Source organism: Sabethes cyaneus, chromosome 2 (assembly GCF_943734655.1).
Source record: "Sabethes cyaneus chromosome 2, idSabCyanKW18_F2, whole genome shotgun sequence".
In the NCBI taxonomy this organism is placed as follows: domain Eukaryota; kingdom Metazoa; phylum Arthropoda; class Insecta; order Diptera; family Culicidae; genus Sabethes; species Sabethes cyaneus.
The window spans coordinates 59450187-59467107 of record NC_071354.1 but is presented as its reverse complement, the minus strand read 5'-3'; positions in this window follow the sequence as shown (position 1 = coordinate 59467107).

Below are 16921 nucleotides of genomic sequence, written 5' to 3'. Positions count from 1 at the left end.
TGTATTTCGCATCAATTGCCTGCCTAACATTAGCCATGCGATGCTAAAACCTTGGCTAAAATCAAACTAAAACTAAGAAAATTTAACAATTTACACATTCGACTTGGTTGTCAGCTTGAGCCCATCTATGAAGCTGTCAGTTTGGGCCCGCTCTATGTTGGCTACGTTTTTTTGTACAGGTTGGTATTGGAAGTGTCATTCCCGTGGCTGACATGCTATCTCATTTTCGCACACACGAGATGTTGGCAGCGAAAACATGGTTGCTGTCGATGGGGTGAAAGAAGTTGAATTCCCCATAAAAAATACTTGCTACTTCGAGGGATACCCATGTTGCTATTTGATATTTGGGAATGTCGATCATAGATGGTGCTAGTGTTCAGGCTAAATGTGAGGTACGATAATTTTTGTAGATTTTTCTTCCAAGAGTTATGTCTGTTTTGTCTGTGATAAAACTACAGCCTGAATTCGTTAATTGGGCCATGACTGCACTCCAGCTGATTCGCTAATTGGGCCGACTGACAGTTGTTAGAAATTTCTAAACTCGAAAATTCCATACAATTTTGACATTCAAGTTGTCACATAGCCCAATTAGCGAACACCCAATTAACGAACCGCCCAATTAACGATCCACCAATTAACGAAACTTTGCTGTAAAGGAATGTACACGGAAAACCAAAAGTACCCAACAACTATGTTTAAGTAACCTAAAATTGGGTACTATTGATTCATCTTCAGTGTTGGGTAGTTTTTAAATATATACATTGAGTCATATTTACTTAATAAAACGGTAATGTGCGCATATGCAATGTTGGGTACTATTCTCCAACTTAACGTTGAGTAGTTTGTACCTAACGTTGGATGAAAATAATTGAACCCTATAGCGAGCTTTGTTGATGGTGGTTTTGCTCGTTTTATTTACTTCGTGATTAGTTTTTTCCGCGGTGGCATTTCGTTCGCGGTTTCGTTTATGAACCATTGACTGTTCGATGTCGAATGTTCGAAATTGGTAAGTAAGTAATTTCTGTCTAAAGCAGTCGATTTTGAAATTTTATTTTTGAAGGACTGCAGTGTTACGTATAAACAGCAGAAAATGGAACAACAGCATCAATCTTCTTATGACTTAGATGGATCATCGAGACTACCAGACATTTTCGTACCGACCCGTGATAGCTAATCAGGAAGCTCAATAGTATGCCAAACCGTGGGACTACTGCGGATCGAATCCCAAGGTAAGCTATAGTTTCAAAATACTGTAGTTTAACTAGGCTATTTTTATGGAAATAAGCGTGAATTCTTAAAAACAAAGCATTTTCGGATAAATGTTTATAATAGTAACACGAAGTACACCCAACAAACATTTTTGTTTAAGAGTAGCTTGTCTAACAATTGTGTAACTAAAACCAATGAAACAAGCCCTTGATAAGCTACTATACAACAAAAATGTTCCTTGGGCATAGAGTAGTTATGTTGGAAATTCTTTTAAAACAAAACATGTCTCTTTATATGATTTTACCGCTTCCCAGGCTGGAATGCAGCCGCAGCCGGGTTCGAATCTAATAGCATCCGCACCCACAATATTTTTGACATAGGACTACGTGCTAGTTTACTACACTGGGTTTCACGCCAACTCAACCAGAAGATAGCTTTTTTGACGTAGGACTACGTCTTTGTTTACTATACTGGGACTGGGTAGCACTTTGTTAAAACGAAAATAGAAGTGTAACGTTTGAATAAAAGGTTTCAAATCGTAATAGGGATCATTCAATAATAACGTCCACTGTGGGGGGAAGTGTCAATTTTGGGACAGGTTGTGACAAAGGGGGGGAGGGAAATGGACTTTCATCAAAAGGCTGCAAAAATATGTTTCTCAGTCATTCATCACTCAGCGATTTATTTCGATTTTCGAATTTATCTTACTTCAGAAGATCGCTACAGAGCCCGACATCGTCAAAACAAATAAATAAAACTGATTCTCTGCTACCTTTGCTTCACTCTAGAATCGACTTGTTTCATCTGCTGAACAGAATCTTTCAAGCAAGCACTTGGTTGAGTTTTGCGACGCAATCGGACAGAGGAAGGAGAAGAATAGAAATTTGATGGACGTCATAATTCAATCGTCCCATAACTACTCAACTACTGAACGAAATTGAACAATTTGTATGTCGTTGGATAGATAACATGACCAGTAATTTTATGGAGGGGATAAGAGAGCAATTTTAAGGAGGGCGTAAGAGGGAGGGCTCCTACACAAATGAAACACAAATTTTCTCAAAACTCGAGAACTAATCACAGAGAACAGATTAACAGGCTCGAAGGAAGTAATCGATTTTTTGTGTGTAAAATCTGTCGGTAGCGCCCTCCAGAAATAGTTTGCTAAACGCATCAAAAAATATCCATGTACCTTTATCAATATTTCTTTGTGTTGGAGTTACATAGCAGCGACGGCAGCGACATCAAGATTTAGTTTGCCACTTACTGCTCGAGGGGTGCTCTATTGAAGGATTTCTCGTAGATCACATAAAAACCTTTTACACACTTTTTGTCAATTACCTGGTAGTCTGTTCTCTGTGAACTAATCATGCAAATGGAACCAAATTTGCCATGATGGGGGTTTAGAAGACAGAATTGTTTTCTATGGTGTACTGAGACCCCTTCCACTTCTAAGAGAGGGGGCTCCCATACAAAAGAAATACAAATTTCCAAACTCTAGTGCTCATCAAGCAAATGGAACCAAATTTGGCATGTGGGGGTTTTTGGAGGCATGAATTTATTTTATAATGGTTTGAGACCCCTCACCCTTATGGTAAGAGGATAAGGACTATTATACAAATAAAAGAGAAATTTTTGCGTATATACCATATTTTCTGCTATGTAACAAGCGGTAAGATGTGAAAGTAAACTAGTAAAACCTTCTCGCGGCAAGAGACAGTGAATCGACGTCGCTTACGTGCCTGTTGCCATTTATGTCAAAAGAAGACATTCGAATAACGTCATATTTGCTTTGGCTTTCATGTTATTTGTAACCTATGGCTCTTTAAAGGCCACAAGCGAGTTAAAGTAAGATTATTGAAACATGGCAAGCTACGCTACGCTAATTTCAACCTTTATGATGCACACAAGGTAAAAGAAATCTCTATGTCTTAATGGCCACCTTGAGAAAACTTTGAGCTCAAAGAAGTACTATTTTTCACCGAAAAAGCTCAACAACAGAAAATTTAGAAAATAACGTATATAACAATGTTCCACTAAAACGTGGATTATAGTAAGATAAATAGCTTTCTAGAATACTATGAACACGTAAAAATTGACCAGAATAAGGCCATTGCAAAACTATACCTATAAAAATGGATTTCTGTCTGTCTGTCGGGATGTTCCTTATAGAATCGAAAACTGCTGATCCAATCGGGGTGAAAATTTGCAGGTAGAGGTTTTTGGGCCAGGAAAGTTTCTTATGATGGTTAGAGACCCCTCCCCCCAGTAAGCATTAGGTGCATTAGTGAGCATTAGGAACAATAAAACATATTTAACTACCACGCATTAAAAAGATTTTGATAACTGTTTGAAAAATCAGTTAACTGAATTCTAGATATTCATATAGGGATACCTCGATATAAGACAACCTCGTCATAAAACAACTTCGATATATTGCGGAGTTTCCACCTGTTTAGAGTCCTACTCGAAAATTATTAGCGTGGTTATTTTTTGCGTTTACCACACATGTTTGCAATTTAGCAATTTGAACCATCAATGTTTCGTTATTGCCTCCTCACTGCACCCCTCCTTGCTAGACAAGCATATTTTCAATGTATTTAGTAAGTACAAGATAGTTATTATTAAAAAACGAATTTGCGTAGGACTCGTAAAATTGCTGCCAGGTGCAATAAGACAATTCGATATAAGATAATTGTCACATTGATATAAGACAAAACTCTTTAACATAGCTGGTAACGCAACCAGAGCTAATTTTCCATTCCAAAACCGGCGCCATGACGTTCATTATTTCAAAATAACCCTAAAAGTTGTAAAAAACTAATAGCTCCAGCAATAATAAATAGTTCAAAAAACGTAAACACACAAGACAGAGCAAAATTGGAGACCGCTAATGCATTTTTTTTTTTGAAAAAATCATATTTCGATATAAGATAATTTCGATATAAGAAAACTTTTTGAAATTATAAATTGTCTTATATCGAGGTATTCCTGTATACTGGGAAATTATAAAACAATTATTGTAATACAAAGGCCAGGTAACACCGCTGGGTGGATTAATTTAGGTTTTATCAGTAGAATCTAAAAGGAAAAAAATACATGACTAATCTACTGATTTTTCTTTTCACTTCCAGAAGTCCGATGCCTTCCAGCATCACTTGCTTGTGTACAACGCTTCCGATCGTCACTAGGTCACTCCCTGTTTGCTAGATCAGCTGAACGATCGATAACATGATAGATACCCAACAAACATTTTTGTTTAAGAATAGCTTATACATTTATTTTACAGCTAATACCCATGGAACAAGTGCTTGATAGGCTATTATACAACAGAAATATTCCTTGGGTATTCAGAACAGAACTATTCCGATGCAATCAAGCTTGTCACAGCCGGTTGCATCTGTTTCGGGTTTACAACCACTCCAATGTAGTGCAGGTGATGGTGAACAATGTTTAATAGCATCTTAGATCAGATTACCTTGGATTAACTCGAACATAAACTATTCGCTTGTACAGCGTTGATCAGCATCAAATTTCACTGTCGAAATTTATCGTTCAAAAGATCACTCGTTACTCAAAACTATATATAGTCACATTTACAAAATAAATTTAACTATCTTACGATTGTTGCTTTTCGGATAAGTTCGACCTTTTTGTTATCTTTATCATAAATTTTCGTGAACTTATCTTTTGTTTTAAGTATAAAAACTGCTTTTAAAATCGCAGAAATCAATAAGACCTTAAATAGACGAAATCGGGCCCATTTTACGTATTTTTGAGTAATTTTTTACTCATTATATAGTTTTAAGCATAAACTTAATGTTGGGTACTTTTAATCGAGCATTAAGTAGATTTTACGCAATGGCGGGTTCAAAAGCATTACATTATTTTGGGTAATTTTAACCGGACAGTAAGTAAATTTAACCTAATAAATGGTTTATAAGCATTAACTCAATGGTAAGTATTTTTAACCTAACATGAAGTAAATTTTACTCAATAGATAGTTCAGATGAACAAACTCAACATTAAGTAATTTTAACCGAAAATTGTGTTTAATACCTTTTACCTAATATTAGGTTTATTGAAAATACTCAAAATTGGCTTCCTGCACGCATGTTACGGATTGGGTAGAAGGAACTTAATACTGGGTACTTTAAGTTTTCCGTGTAGGAAAAGAAAACGTGCGATGTGTTAAGGAAACGTCAAAAATGCAGTTTAAATATTACGAACATGCCCGCCATTATGGCTCGTAAAAAGCTTGACTACTTAGCTACATTGAAACGGTAAGTACCGTAAACCCCCGTTCGTTTGACCGTTTTAAATCTGACACTTTTTAATTTGAATCCACCTGGTTTGCACAACGACCAAATCAAAAATTCACAATCAACATAACACCATTTGCCTATGAAGACAATGCACATAAACCTGACTCGTTTGTATTGATCTAGCTCGGAGCTTTCGAACGATGAGGGCTTAATGCGATCTTCGGCGGCGTACAGGAGAACGGAGTAAGAAGGCGGAGGATGAACCATGAACTCGAATAGCTCTATGGCGAACCCAGTATCCAAGAGGTGGCTAAAGCTGGACGGATACGATGGGTAGGGCATGTTGCAAGGATACCGGACAAGTACCCTGCAAAGATGATGATTGCCTCAAGTCGGATAGGACCAAGACGACCAGGAACATAGCGAGCAAGATGGTTAGACCATGTGGAGCGAGATCTGGTGGAGAGTACTCGGTGTCCAAGAAATAGCGGTAGCCCACAACCAAGTTGATTGGAGAAATGTTATTCAACAGGCTTTGTCTTAGGACGGAAAGCCACCTAAGTAAGTAAGTACTATCCAGCATTCCACTGTCTGTCCAGCATTATCTGTCGGATTTACGCAACCGCTGCCATAACGTACCAATTCGACGCGTGCCTTTAACGAAACTCTGTCCGGGCCAGGCAGGATCTATTGGTGTCAAATTCTTTACATATGTGTATTACCGCGGATGGTGTTTGGTTCATGACGTTTGAACACGTCCCCCCCCCCCTTCCTTTCCGGTCTTCCCCTCCTTCACCAAAAAATTTTCGTTTCTTTACCCTACCGTCCCTTCATCAATTGTAGAACCATCGTTTCAAAAAATATTAAACTAAAAATGGTTCAAATGCCATTCTCAATATGAAATCATTTGCTAATGCGGACAATGCACATAAACACGATTTGTTTGTACTGATCTAGCGTGTTTAATCTGTTTCACATTGCGTTTTCCCGCGTTTTCCCAACGGTTATGGTAGAAATCCGATCGGAAAATGAAATATTCGCTGCTTGCAACTGCCAACTGAATCAAACCACCAAAACAATAACAAAGAGCAGGGCAACCAGTTCACACAAACTTCAGCATATTTAGGGTTACTAGTTGTTCAAATTAAAAACTAACCCCGTTAGTTTGCATGAGGAATCGTTCAACAGGGTCCACTGTATATAGTATTTAACCTGCAGTAGAAAACGCCAGAGATGCTAATGAACGATTGATTTACTGCTTATACTAAAGGTTATTGGTTAACACACAGAATAACACACAGTCCATCCTCTCGCCACAACCCTTTGCGCGATTCGAAAGGACTCAAGAGTGCCCCCGAAATGCGCACGTAGTTTTCTATCGCTGCATGGAATTCCATCGTCAATATTACTGATTGCAAGGAAAATTGTACCATCCAAAGTGCGCAATCGCTCATAAAGTGCTATTTTACATTACCTTCGTTACATTCCAAGCAATAAGTGCGCCGAAGAGACCGAAACGATTTATGCTAAAATAGCACTTTTATGAGCGATTGCGCACTTATTCATTGGACAATTTTCCTTGCAATTAGTAATATGTCGTTGGATAGAAAAAAATTCCAGCAACTTTATTATGTTACAAATTTAACTATTATTCAATTGTTAAATTGCCAAAATTGATTGAAACGGTAAATGTTTTAATTTTAGTTTTTAAACCATTCACATGCAAGCACATTTTTGCTTCCCCTTCCCCAGACGACAATTTTATACGGAAAGACGGAAAGCCACCTAAGTAAGTAAGTACTATCCAGCATTCCACTGTCTGTCTAGCATTATCTGTCGGATTTACGCAACCGCTGCCATAACGTACCAATTCGACGCGTGCCTTTAACGAAACTCTGTCCGGGCCAGGCAGGATCTATTGGTGTCAAATTCTTTACATATGTGTATTACCGCGGATGGTGTTTGGATCATGACGTTTGAACACGTCCCCCCCCCCTTCCTTTCCGCTCTTCCCCTCCTTCACCAAAAAATTTTCGTTTCTTTACCCTACCGTCCCTTCATCAATTGTAGAACCATCGTTTCAAAAAATATTAAACTAAAAATGGTTCAAATGCCATTCTCAATATGAAATCATTTGCTAATGCGGACAATGCACATAAACACGATTTGTTTGTACTGATCTAGCGTGTTTAATCTGTTTCACATTGCGTTTTCCCGCGTTTTCCCAACGGTTATGGTAGAAATCCGATCGGAAAATGAAATATTCGCTGCTTGCAACTGCCAACTGAATCAAACCACCAAAACAATAACAAAGAGCAGGGCAACCAGTTCACACAAACTTCAGCATATTTAGGGTTACTAGTTGTTCAAATTAAAAACTAACCCCGTTAGTTTGCATGAGGAATCGTTCAACAGGGTCCACTGTATATAGTATTTAACCTGCAGTAGAAAACGCCAGAGATGCTAATGAACGATTGATTTACTGCTTATACTAAAGGTTATTGGTTAACACACAGAATAACACACAGTCCATCCTCTCGCCACAACCCTTTGCGCGATTCGAAAGGACTCAAGAGTGCCCCCGAAACGCGCACGTAGTTTTCTATCGCTGCATGGAATTCCATCGTCAATATTACTGATTGCAAGGAAAATTGTACCATCCAAAGTGCGCAATCGCTCATAAAGTGCTATTTTACATTACCTTCGTTACATTCCAAGCAATAAGTGCGCCGAAGAGACCGAAACGATTTATGCTAAAATAGCACTTTTATGAGCGATTGCGCACTTATTCATTGGACAATTTTCCTTGCAATTAGTAATATGTCGTTGGATAGAAAAAAATTCCAGCAACTTTATTATGTTACAAATTTAACTATTATTCAATTGTTAAATTGCCAAAATTGATTGAAACGGTAAATGTTTTAATTTTAGTTTTTAAACCATTCACATGCAAGCACATTTTTGCTTCCCCTTCCCCAGACGACAATTTTATACACCTGCGGTTTCGTTGACTTCGGTTCCAAAAAATAGTAACCATACCAAGCCAACTCGTCCCGGTTTGGTTTTTCTAGTGTACATAGACGAAGTTGATGTCCTGAAAGTAAACGGTATCTAAGAAGTCTCATACTAACCCTTTTCTTCAACCAGTTTTACACAGTAGTCACTAAAATCTAATCAAAACTGCAGTTTCGTACGAACAAGTAGGTAACAGAAAAAAATTATTGGTGAGTAAGGTAAAAGGGGGAACTCATCGATCGTAGATGGAAGAAAATTCAAACTTGAAGGGGGTGGGCATAGTTAATACCGAAAGGAGAATAAAATGATCGGTGGTAAAGAAAGGATCGTGATTAAAGAAAAAGCGTCAAACCGTCCGATATACCGTGGCATTCGTATGTGAAAGAATGAACGTAAGATAAAAGTAATCATACCTCTAAAAGACCGCTTATTGGCATTTCGCTTCGGGTTCGAATCTGTTCGTCGATCCTCTCTGCACACGAGTCTGCCTAGCCTAGATGGTGAACTCCACCTGCGCCTAACCGTAGTGGAGATTAGGCTTCGACGACCCCGCTGAAAGTCCTAAATACCTCTCCTCAATCCTTCAAGAACTCTTATAACAGTGAAACAGCATTTATTATTTACTATTTGATAGTCAGCACTCACGGTGTCACTATCAAAGGCATTCCAATAACGGCGCAGCAGTATCATAAACACATTTTTATGTTAATATTTTGTTTCTCGAATTTATATTCTCAGAAATCGATTGTCGCTTTCCATTGCACGCTTCATGTTGTATTTATGTGTGCCACTCCGCCGATTTGTTGCATTATTTATGACTGTATTCCCTAATGGGTACGTTTCCGCTTTGTCTTCTCTGCGAAGTAATTTCATATCCTTAAAGCTCCTTACACACGAGTACAAAAAAAATCACAGAATCACTAATTTGTTAAAACAATAGAGGTCACGTTATTGGAGCAATAATTGTTTGGAATATTACTATTTTGTAAGCAATGAAAATGACTTACTCAGATCGAACGACATGGTGTGAAGAGTGAATCAAACTCCCTTGAACCACCTGCGAATGATTTATCTTCAGAAGATGTAGGTACCTAGATCTTCTCTGACTCGCGTGTGTGCCAAAGTTGAGCCAGCTGTAAATGGCAAAACAGGTGAGGAAGCGCTCGGTGATTGTTTTTGTTCGTTCATTCTGAAATGTAAACGAATTTATGTAGATTCCTGAGAGGAGCCTGCGGCATTTATGAGAAGCCATATACCGTTGTGTCGACGTTAAAGAGGTGTCAGCCAGTTGAATGGAAACGTATCTATTCGGAATACGGTGATGCAGCGTGTATTTAGACCTAATGGATAAGAGCGTTGTTGTGTTAAAACAGAATTTTCATGCATTAGGGGAAAAATATTGAATGTTTTTATAAGCTTCATCAGTAAGTATGTTGCACTTTTACGTGTGCGTTTGGCCTTGCTAATCTGATATGCTGTTTGCATTCTACCGTTTGAAGCATGACGGGCAGTTGGATTAACAATTGAGCATTTCGAAATACCAAGTTTTTTAAATCTACTATTGCCAAAATTTATGTGGATACTCTAGTTAATACTGCAGTGTGAAGAATTTAGTTGCAAAACATAAGCATAAGTGGCACAACAAAAAGGTAAGCTAATAGTGACAAACCTTCACCGGTTAAATGACATGAGCTGTCGCTAGTTTGTTGATCCTCAGCCTAATTGCTAGCATGTCAATGGTGTCAGGAAGTTCTTTAAGCGACACCGAGGGGAAATTTGTCCAAAGAACGATGGCTTCATTTGTCGCTGGTGTCTGGGGGATATTCTACTATTTGTAAATCGTTACAAAAATACTCGGGTTCGTACATTTGAAGCGGACTCTGAAACTATCAGACAGAATAACCGTGCGAGGGAATTGCAGACAAACCAAATAAGAGATTGTTATCCCAGAAGCCGTACCAGTTTGCGAGGCACTTAGTACGATGGATAGCTCTTGGCTCAGCGTAAGATGAACAGAAGATTGTTTACTTCAGTGGAAATCAAGAGAAAATTGCCAACTATAATTAATAAACTGTCAGAAGCATAATCATGCTGTCATAGCCATAAGGCCGGTTCGCAGCAAAAAGAAAACCTATGCTCCGTATTTGTGTTTCCCATCAGTCTTCCTCGCCGAATGTGATAAATGAAAGAGGTATTAATGGGATGGCAAATATGGAGCCCCCAACTGCCGCTGCTAATGTTGTTGTCGTGGTTGCTTCTGTAGGGTTACTAAATTTTTCATATCAAATATCCGCCGAATTGGGTTGTCCACGTGCATGTGTGCAAGCAGCACACAGCGAATAAAGCCCATTAATTTACCATTCACAAGTTCCGCCGGAGCTGTCAGTAAGGGAATACAATTTTTCGGCCCACATTACTGCGGCCGGTAGAACCGGCGATATAGTCACAGTATTTATACTGTGTCATGTGTAACAGTATCGTAAAGGATATAACCTACGTGTAATGAAGTTCGTTAATTAACGACGGGACGCTAAGTAGATCAATAAACCGGTGCTAAACTTTACCCGGCGAAAATTATTAATTAGTTGGGGGATTCCAAGAGCACGTTTTTTAATATCTCGCGTCGCGATTTTGGCCTTTGTGATTAACAACCGCCTTCAACCAACTTTTGTTATGAACGTCTGACGTTTGAATAACTGATTTTGGGTTGTTGGTTGAAACTGTAAACTAGTTATAGGAAATGATTCAAATTACATATTCACGAAGTTTAGAAAACAAAAGTTTAGGAAACAAAGTCTTATTAATTTGCAAGATAAGAAAAAATATCTAGAGCAAGGTTAGTCAACTCACCTTGACCTGGAGCTAGTTCGTTTTATTTGTTTCGTGACGCTTTGTTAGATGATGTAAAACAAATAAACAATTCAAACATTATCTTCGAAAACTACGCAAACTTATTCTAGGTCTTTATGTATCAGTGACACATTGCGTAATTCTTGAACCACATGAAAACTGGCGACATGTTTTCATGATGTTAAGAAAAAGAAGACTTTAATTTTTCGTTATTTTCTGGGAAGCTGAGATTATATTACGTAGTATATGAAATATTTGGAAGATTATAATTTTTGTTTTGGAGAAATCATATTAAAGAAACAGAACCTTGGTAATGCAATGGAGACGCATGGTGTACCAAGTGCAACGTAGAGGGAAATCTTTATGATCGGACACATTTTTTTAGATAAAACTTAAGAAAAAGGGGAGGAGAAAGGGAAGAAAAAGAATATTAGTAATAAAAAATAGAAAGCGATTCTGTTTGCGTTATATGCTTAAATTTGAAAGTAGATACCTATAGATGCATAGATTTTAGGATAATAGGTGATTTGCTGGTGAAGTGTTGGTGTTGTGTCTTGTTTTTCCGTGGTGAGTGATCTTACGTAAAGCAGAAGAAATCAATTTATAAGTTTAAACTCCAATAATGTTCTGTTAAAAATAATATCATATCATTGATTAATTGTTGGTGATGTTTTGACGTGTCATCAAATCATCGACAGCTTTTTCAGAATATAAATTGACAAATGGAAGATGTGAACCGTAATGAAACTGCAGGTTTAAGGTCAGCAGCTTGAGAGGAAACTTCTTATATGTACTACCCTACTGAAAACATTCCCTTGAATTGTCTAGCGCATATATCGAAGTCAGGTACGTATTTAGTGAAAATATTTTATTACAGCGTAACGGAAAAGTCATGTTCCCCATCATTTCCGAGCGCATGAAACATTCAATATTAAATAAATTATGCAAATAAATCTCATAAAGCCAACGTCTCGACTGGTTGTCATCCGCTGCTGGATGCAGCAGCCGCCGTGCATTGATTCCTTCTCGGTTGGTATCTGTCTGACAGTAGGTACCTACACGTATATGTAGCCGGCTTATTCTGAAGGACAAGCATGTACGGTACGCCGAACCAAGATGCGGTAGCAGTCGGTCTCAATTGTCTATTCTATGAAAGCGGTACATAAGCTCTTTTGTGTCGATCCTGGAATAGTTTCCGATGCAGGAACCGGCCGCGGCACCCTTCTGCCGTTGCAGGCCGCGCTGACTGCACTGTCCGGAATTGCTAATTTGGCGAATGCCTATTTGTCTTTCTCGTTGTGTGCTATTTTGCTTTCGCAGTCAGTGCTTCAAGGTTAGTTCCGGTTAGTTGTATTTATATGTGCACCGGAAATGCTGCCGCTTCTATGTTAATGTGAGTTTAAATTGCTAATGCGGCAGCGGAGATCAAAATGTTTCGCATTTCCATTGCCAGTCTATGGTGTCAATGCATTCTAAAGTACTGGACTAGAACTAGTTAGTCGACATCCGGAAAACTATTGGGTAACTGCAAATATCTACAGTTTTTTGTCCGTTTTATGTAATCCAGGCATCAGGATATTTTGTCTTTGTTTCGATCGTGAGCGTGACAGAAGGATGCGTCTCCATCGAAGCGAATGGCTCTGGTGAATAGGAAATTTAATTACCATCGTCGACGCTACTGATGCGAGTGTGTAATCAATGTTCAAATAGTGTCTGCCCGACGACGAAAGTGGCTCTATTCGATGCTTTGTTTGGTTTTAATCAGGAAGGCTATTGTTTCTGGTCGTTCGTCGTTTGGTACCAGCTCCTAAGGGGACATAATTTGGTGAACCCGCCGCTACATTGTAAATTGCTGACAGTGTTGAAAAATTCATAGCAGTAAAAATCTCAACCTTGATCACAAACGACAATTTCACATATGAATTTCTCTCGCTGTTATACGCGATGTCTCTGTTGCCATCATGTGATGTGAACCAACTTCAGCTGTGAGCATTTTACTTAATTTTTCCACAGCTGGCATTTCATACAACGAACCAGAGAGCGAAAGAGACTCTACCGCCAGAGAAAACAGCAGCGAAATATGCCGCACACATTTATGAATTAAGATGGCAAACATATTGGCGGAATCTACATTTGTCCTTCGCGGGAATTGACATTTTCTTAACTGGAAAGTAAAAAGCCTAATAAACATGTAATTTAAATGTGTGTTTTAGTTTAACTATGCGATTTATTTAGAGATTTATTTATTTACGCTCACTCACAGCTACGTATCGCACGAGAGCATGCCTGTGCTGTTCAACAACGAATTTGTATGTATATGTGCATAGCTCCGGGTAGCAGTTGAAGCAAAGCAGAATGTGATCAAGCGGGAAGAAATATGTATGAGTTTTGTTGATTTTGTTGATTTTGTTGATTTTGTTGAAATAATAATAACAGTTAGGAACGTGCTGTACTGCTTGTATTTTTTATTCGATACTATTTTGTATTATATTTGAATAGCTATTCTACTTGCTGCCTCATTTAATACAGTTTACTAAACGTTAATATAATTTACAATATTCACCTGCGATTACCATGACGATAACAGACTGCCCCTAGCCAACATCAACTCGTATACTAATGTACGAAAATTATCGTAAATAACCCAGGTAACCAATAAGCATTAACATAAGCAGCAAATCAACCGCTTATTAGCATATCTGGCATTTTATACGGCACGTTGTTGTTAGCTTTTTGACTGCATAGGTGTTGTAAATTGGCATCTAAAATTCTATTCATCTATTCAAATTCTTCATGTCGGTATTTAGCTGCAAATTAGCATTTTGAGCACTATAAAAAGGTTAGCAGCAAAGTAGTCGTATATTTTGCCAAAATGGCATGTAAGTAGTATTTAAGGCGACTTAAATGGTTTTTTATTTTATTTTATCTGTATTGTAACGAAAATTTTTATAATGCAGGAAACAAATCCCTTTTTCTTCATCTAAATGTGTCTACACTATTTGTCAGTTCGCTTTCTGTTGTCCCCCAGCCGCTTGTAAAATTGTCTTCTCGGTAATCCGTATAAATCGATACAAAGCCTTTTTACATTTTTGAATCTCCAGCTTATTAATAACCGCCCTATTCCCATTGGCGTAGCTAGAGGGGGTGCCTGGGGGACCAGGCCCCCTCCACAACTCTGCAGGTCACCTCCAGAAATTTTCGCCAATTGGAATTTTAAAACCGGCCAAAAGTTTAGGACAATTCCCACAGCGTAGATTGTATTTTTTTTATTTACTAGGCATTGCAAACGCGTAGTTGTAGTCGTCGTCAGTAGCCGTCAGTAGCCTAGTAGCCACCCCGGCTCATTCTGTTTCAAATAGTCGTCTCCATTCAACTCTATCTTGGGTCACTTGTCGGCAATTTCCCAGCCGTCTCAGAAGTCATAACTCACTTTCAACCTGGTCAGGCTATCTTGTACGTTGAGCCCCCATGTTCCTGGTGAAGAGTTGTTTTCATCGCACTGTCGTCCGGCATCCTACCGACTTGTCCGGCCTTCCATAGCCTGCTGACTGTTGCCAGATGGCGATAGGAATCTCTCCAAACAGTGCCTGTAGCTCGTGATTCATACGTTTCTGTCACTCTGCGTTTTCAGTTTGTACTCCACCAAATATCATCCGCACTACTTTCCGCTCGAACACGGCAAGAGGCATATATGATCCTAAATACACTGCCACTTCTAGTTCATCGCCGTCAACAATTACCGTCCGTGGGCGGCACACGTTTGTTTCCTATGAGCCTTTTTCTTTCATGTATTTGGTCTTTTACGCATTCATATTTAGCCCAATTCTCCTAGGCTCCACTGTCGACGGATCAACCCTACAAGAGCGATGTTGAATAGCATGCAAGATAATCCGTGACCTTGTCTAAACCCTTGCCGTGTCTCAAAGAGACTCGAAAGTGTCTCCGAGATGCGCACGAAACACATTAGTCGATCCAATGTAGCTTTGATCAGTTGTGTCAGTTTATCCGGAAAACCATGTTCGTGCATTATCTGTCCTAGCTGGTCTCGTTCGACTGTATCGTATGGTGCTTTGAAATCAATAAAGATGTGATGCTAGGGTAGGTAGTAGGGGAAGGGCGGTAAAGACGGACACCTTAAGGTAAAGACTCAATATCTACTCAAATATAACTGTAATGATCCCAATTTTCGTATAAACTGAACCTTTAAGTCTCTGTCTAATAAAGTTACAACGTGTGCTGGAAAATTTCTTCCAAAATTTATGCTTTTTTAATATTATAAACATCATGTATAAATCAGAGTTTCTGCGCATGGGCGGGAAAGACGGACACTTGATATGGGAAAGACGGACACTCGCAAAAAGGTGTCACGCGTCGTTGAATTATCAGTATTAAGAAAAATTAACATATTTCATCATGTATTTAGGAAAGAATTGGTTTGGGAAAACCCCCTTCCCGATCCCCCCTTTGAGCGAGAGAAAAAATAGAGTGGTTCTCTTCAATATTTTAATTGGTGACGAATGAATCGTTTCTAAAAGTTGGCTCATTCCAACTGTTATATGACTTCTGGTTACTTTTACATATATAATATGTAAGTATTTGCAATGTTAAATCGTTGTTGGGCAAAATGGGTTCAAAATCTGTGTGTCCGTCTTTCCCTACCGTTGGGTGTCCGTCTTTTCCGACTTGGATACCATTTTTTCAAACTTCAATAACTCTTTACTGAATATTCAAAAATTCACTAGGTTTCCAATGGATATTTATTGAAAGATCAAACTAACGCAATGTTGTCGGTTTAGCATGAATATGTTGTTTTTTAACGATTTACCAGCTATTTTCTTCACGCACAAAATTACATCGGTTAGCGTATATACGCATATTTTTTTTGTTTTGCTTATAAATTTGTCAGCTACGCTGCTAAAAATCGGCAATTTAGTTCAAAAGTGTTAATGCAATCTATAGAAACATTTCCCATCATTGATTTGCTTCAAAAAATTACTGTTTATGAAATATGACTAGTGTCCGTCTTTCCCGCAGTGTCCGTCTTTACCGCCCTTCCCCTACTCCTCATATTTCTGTAAGATTTGTCGGATGGTAAACATCTGGTCCGTAGCTGCGCGGGCCCCCACGAAGCCTACCAGATAATTCCCTTAAAATCCCGTACTATCGGTGACAACCGGTGTAACAGGATCATAATGATTTTTTTAAGTGCACCCACTAGGCCCCCTCCGGGGAAATTTACTGGCTATGCCAGTGCCTATTCCCCCTTTCAGAAATGCAGCCAATTGTCCAACTGCTATCGTTCCAAATGCAAGAGAAACGCAACCCTTTTTATTTATTTGGACCTTCACTCCTTGTTAGGGACCAAACTTCCCTGGATTCTCCTTTCTTTTGCCAAACTTCCCTGTGCTTGTTCCCTTACTTTACTTTAGTGGCAATAATCCATTACCGATCCTGCGCCGAACGAATTGTGGTCCTCCAGTACTGTCGGTACAGTGCTGCCGTTCTCCAATCTCCACGAACACCAGCTGAACGTCTTCGACAGCGCACACCCATCGGGTGCGGGGTCTGCCTCGGAATCTACG